Genomic DNA, 6,000 nt, shown 5'->3' with positions numbered 1-6,000 from the left:
GAGTTGATGCTGATTTATACACTTTAGGATGTTTTCTAAAGGTGTACAGGAAATGTTACAGGAAAATATTACAGGGAACATGAATTAGAGACAAAATGCTCTGACCGAGACTGAATTGACACATTACAGCAGGAATTCACTTCATACAGGAAGAAATTATGTTTTAGTTCTTTACTTTTTGGAATTGTTGTCAAAGGGGGGGAAGACTAATAAAAAGGGGAGAAGACTGAAGTTTGGAAAGAAGATTGAGAAAATAGGATAAGTCTAATGTATGGGGGAGAAAGTCTGATGACAGCAAGAAAGCATTTCAGCATTTCAGAATCACAACAATCCGAATCTTTTAAGGTCAAATCAATTGGTTTTGCCATCAATGCCAAAGGGGGAGATTGTTGGCAATATAGCATTATAATAGACAATGAAAGATTGTTGGCATTTCATAAGGATATTGAGAAGGTTGTTGATGATTATGGATATAACTGATTAAGGATGTTTACTGTCTTGATATTATTATTTTGTTATTGATGTTAAGAAATTGATTTTCTAATTTAGTATGATGTTGCCATATCTTGAGAAGTATGATTTGAAGAATATAAAGATGTCGGTAAAAGACACAGAGAGATTATGATGAATAAGGGGATGAATAAGGTATTCAATGGACAACTATTACCAAGTCAAACAATGATGAGATCATGATGTTTAGATTGTTTTGACATCATACATATGTTATAAATTGTAAGGGTTAATACTATACTATGTTATCAAGCAAAGAACCTAGTCAGTAAACCCTAAGGTTATCACTATCGGTTAATGAAGGCAGAATGTCTACCAAGTGAAGTTTAGTATTTACCGAGTTGTTACCGAGTTGTAATCGAGCTATAACAGAATGCATTAAATGGTTACATGCGTTATTTAATGAAGGAAGCTGATGAGTTGGAACTAATTAACTAATTGGTATGCCGTAAATATAGTTTGTTAATGAATCTATGGCAAAGGAAAATCGACATGAAGATCTACAATGCATATTGAACCGCAATACCCTGGCACAAGTTCCAAGAAATATATGCAAGTTCCTAGGCGGGGTAAAATGTTTTCAGATCGAAAGATGCATTGAATCTGGACAAGATTGAAGATCTGATGGCTATGATTGATCATGGGAAATGTGATCAAGGAGATTAAGCGGTTAGCTAATTGTTTATAAATAGGAGACTATTGATAAACAATGTATGCAGGCAAGTGTATGCACAGGGATGCTACATAGTGATTACCGAGCACAGAAGCTTGAAGACCTGTTTGAATAAGAGAGTATAGAAGCTTAGCAGATGGACAAGATTAGTTCTATGTCTAGATTGTATTGAACAAATAAGAATTTGCTTTAGCATTTTATATGTGAAGTTGCAAATAGATTTTTATTACTGTTATTTTGTGAAAGTGACAGAAAATCTCTTAACTGAGTGGACTTAACAGTCTTATTTGTAAAACCCTCTAGCAAGGTGACATTCTGATTGAGTGTTTGAAATCCTTTAACAAGGTCACTTCTAACAAAGTGAAGATCCTAATAGATCTGAGGGAAATCCCTTAACCGGGTCACATCTAGCAATGTGTTTGTAATCTTTAACAAGATTTGCTTTTAACCGAGCATACTCTAGAAGAGTATATTTCTTAGTGGGTCTGAAATCCCATAGTGGTTTTTCCCTATTTGGGTTTCCACGTTAAATCTAGTGTTATGAGGTTTATGATGTTTATATGCTTTTGAGTTTGCAGGTTTAACAATTTTGGTTATATTACTGAAGTATGTGTTACCGAGGTTGAATCTGATGTTTTTATGGAAGATTAAGTTTGTATGATTCACCCCCCCACTCATCTTGTTGGCTAATGGATCTGTACTTATATTAAGTATTAGAAATATCAGAAAGGACGCTCTCAATCTAGAGGAAAGAAAGATTGCTGGTACTGCGGAAAGCCTGATCATCTAAAGAAAGACTATTGGACTCAGAAAAACAAAGAAGGAGACAAAAATGAAAATGACAGTAAGGAAGCTAATATTGCAAGTAATACTTTACAAGATGCTTTAATCTTATGTTTGGATAATGTTAATGATTCCTGGGTAATAGATTTTGGGGCTTCATTTCATGCTACACCCCATAGAAAATATTTTTTAGATTATGTTCAAGGTGATTTTGGACAGGTATATTTGGGTGATGATGAGTCCTGTCAAATTGTTGGAAAATGAAAGATAAAGATCAAGTTGCAGAATGGAAATGACTGGTTTCAGCAGGAGGTAAGACATGTTCCTAATTTAAGAAGAAATTTAATTTCTGCAGGGCAACTAGGTAGTGAAGGTTGCATAGTTACCTTCTCAGACAGTATCTGGAAGGTCACTAAAGGATCATTAGTACTAGCTAAAGGTGTGAAGGTAGGCACATTATATCTGTGTACTGGTAACACTTACTTTACCCTAGCTGCTACAGATAAAGTTACTGTAGGGACAACAACAATAGATGTTGCAAGAACATATTAGATAATGTGGCACCATAGGCTTGGGCACATGAGTGACAAAGGGATGAAAATCCTTCACTCCAAAAATTTATTGCTAGGACTAAAGAAGATTGATTTAGAGTTTTGTGAAAACTGTATTTATGGTAAACAGAAAAGAGTCAGATTTCTCAAGGTTGGGAAAGAGAAGAAGAGTGAGAAGTTAGAGCTTGTGCATTCAGATGTATGGGGACCGACTCAGGTATCATCTCTTAGTGGCTCTTGTTATTATGTTATTTTTATTGATGACTCAACCAGAAAAACATGGGTATATTTCCTAAAACAAAAATCAGATGTTTTTGAAACTTTTAAGAAATGGAAAGCTTTGGTTGAGAATGAGACAAAAAAAAATTTGAAGTGTCTCAGATCAGATAATGGAGGTGAGTATTGCAGCAAAGCATTTAAAGATTACTGCTCCTTAAATGGGATTCGAAAGCAGAAGACAGTTCTAGGAACTCCACAGGAAAATGGTGTGTTAGAGAGAATGAATAGGACTATCATGGAACGCGCGAGGAGCATGAGATTGCATGCTGGATTGCCCTTACATTTTTGGGCAGATGTTGTACATATTGCTGTCTATTTGATAAATAGAGGACCTTCGACCCCTTTGGATGGTCGTATTCCAGAGGAGGTATGGACTGGTAAAAAGGCAAATTATTCTTTTCTAAAAACCTTTGGTTGTGAAGCTTTTGTCCATATTGATAAAGAAAACAGAACCAAGCTTGATGCTAAATCTCAGAAATGTACCTTCATTGGATATGGGATAGATGAATATGGCTACCGGTTATGGGATTTTGAAAATAAAAAAATAATTAGAAGTAGAGATGTTATATTCAATGAGAAGGTTATGTATAAAGAACAGATGCAGGAAAAGAAGCATGAACAGGACAAACAAGAATATGTGGTGTTGGATGAGATTCCTAAAAATGAAATACCATAGGTACCTGATGCTCAACAACAATAGATTGTCCCACAAACTCTTGCAAGTGTTAGACATTCTATGAGGTCAAGTAAACCTCCTGAAAGATTTTCTCCTTCTTTGTATTCTATTTTATTAACTGATTCTGGTGAACCAGAAGAATATGAAGAAGCAATGCAGGTGGATGCCAAATATTAGTGGGAGCTAGGCATGAAAGAGGAGATGGACTCCTTGATGAAAAATAAGACTTGGGACTTAGTCCCTTTACCTGCAGAAAAAAGAGCCTTGCCTAACAAATGGGTTTATCGGCTGAAGGAGGAGGAAGGAGGCCAGAAAAGATATAAGGCGAGACTTGTGGTAAAAGATTTTGCACAGAAAAAGAGTATAGATCATGATGAAATATTTTCTCCAGTTATAAAAATGACTTCAATTAGAACTGTACTTAGTCTTGTGGTTGCAGACAATTTACATCTTGAACAATTAGATGTCAAAACATCTTTTCTCCATGGAGATTTGGAGGAGGAAATTTACATGTTGCAACCACAGGGATATGAGGTCAAAGGTAAGGAGAACTTGGTGTGCAGGTTGAAGAAAAGTTTGTATGGCCTAAAGCAAGCACCCCGACAATGGTATTTAAAATTGGATAGTTTCATGGCTAAACGCGGTTATCATAGATGTCATTCTGATCATTGTGTATATTTTAAGAGATTGGATAATGGAAGTTATATTATTCTGTTGCTTTATGTTGATGACATGCTTGTTGCTGGGTCTAACATGCAACATATAAATGATCTTAAAGAGAAATTAGTCACGTTATTTGCTATGAAGGATTTGGGTGCAGCTAAGCAAATTCTCAATATGAGGATTACACAGGACAGGAAAAATAGAACCTTGAATTTGTCCCAAAGCGAGTATATAAAGAAGGTATTGAAAAGATTTAACATGCAGGATGCAAAAGCAGTTAGTACATCTTTGGCTAGTCATTTCAAATTGACTAAGGAGATGTGCCCAAAGGCACAAGAAGAGGTAAAGAAAATGTTTAATATCCCGTATTCATCAGCTGTTGGCAGTCTAATGTATGCAATGGTTTGCACAAGGCCAGATATTGCACATGCAATGGGAGTTGTGAGCAGGTTTATGAGTAATCTGGGCATGGAACATTGAAATGCTGTGAAATGGATTCTTTGGTATTTGAAAGGAATTACAATGAAGGAATTATGTTTCAAAGGATCTAATGCTGCTCTTAGGGGATTTGTTGACTTTGATCTGGCAGGTGATATTGATTCATAGAGGAGTACTACAGGGTATGTTTTTACTATAGGGGGAACTACAGTCAGTTGGATTTCTAGGCTGCAAAAGGTTGTTGCACTTTCAACCACTAAAGCTGAGTATGTTGCTGCTACAAAAGCCAGCAAGGAGATGATTTGGTTACAATATTTTCTGGAGGAATTGGGTCAGACACAGGAGGATCGGCCATTGTATAGTGATAGCCAAAGTTCCATTCATCTTGTGAAGAACTTTGCTTTTCATTCAAGGAAAAAACACATTCAGCTTAGGTACCACTTCATCCAGATTGTTTTGGAGGAGGGTCAGTTATGACTTGAGAAGATTTACACAAGTGAGAATCCTGTCGATATGTTCACGAAGACAGTTCCACAGGAGAAGCTGATTTCTTCATCAGTTTCTATTGGTCTTCTTGATTGATAATTATGGAATTTATACCAGTCTGAGTCCCATTGTTTTATCTAGCAAATGTTGCAAGTATAGTGGTGTCATCTAGTATCAGTCTCCAAGTGGGAGATTGTTTGGTGTGGAGCCTGATCAGTCTCCAAGTGGGAGATTGTTGATATGTGGCGACTGATCAAAAAAGTACTGTACACTCAGCACGTATTTTCGTCGAGGTCTGAGGCCAGATCGGGCCCTGGGAAAGCGGGCGTAGTCCGCTGCAGGGGTTCGGAGGCGGCATCCCCCGATAATTTTTTTTTGTCATTTTTTGTTGTTGATGAAAACCGACATTGTATTAAAACCCTAAAAAAGTCAACTTTGTTTGTTTCCCTAAAAATGCATGTTATAAGTGGCTAGGATGCTTAAGGAATCCAACATTTTAAGCTCCTGGAATTTAAGATTGCTGGCAGTTCTGACCCTAATCAAAATAAAAGAATTGAAGCTAGGTGGCAAACCCCCCCTCATGGCTGGTTCAAAGTCAATTTTGATGGTGCGACAAAAGGTAACTCGGGCCCTGCGGGTTGTGGAGCTATTCTTAAAGATGATAAAGGTATTTGCAAGGAAATGGTTGCTGTCCCAATAGGGAGCCAAACAAACCATAAAGCAGAAGCAATGTCATCTCTCCAAGGTATTCTCCTTGCTAAAAAATGGAATTGCCCCTACATATGGATTGAAGGGGATTCAAACAATATCATCAAATGTCTCAAGGGGACCTCTAAGCCCTCATGGTTGATCAACAATATCATAAGAGCTACTAGAGACCTTATCAGCACTTTTGAAAAAGTTACATATCCCATATCTACCGTGAAGCCAATGGGTTTGCT

The sequence above is a fragment of the Cryptomeria japonica genome, chromosome 6 (genome assembly GCF_030272615.1).
Source record: "Cryptomeria japonica chromosome 6, Sugi_1.0, whole genome shotgun sequence".
In the NCBI taxonomy this organism is placed as follows: Eukaryota; Viridiplantae; Streptophyta; class Pinopsida; order Cupressales; family Cupressaceae; genus Cryptomeria; species Cryptomeria japonica.
The sequence above is the reverse complement of the archived record's forward strand: the minus strand, read 5'-3'. Positions refer to the sequence as shown.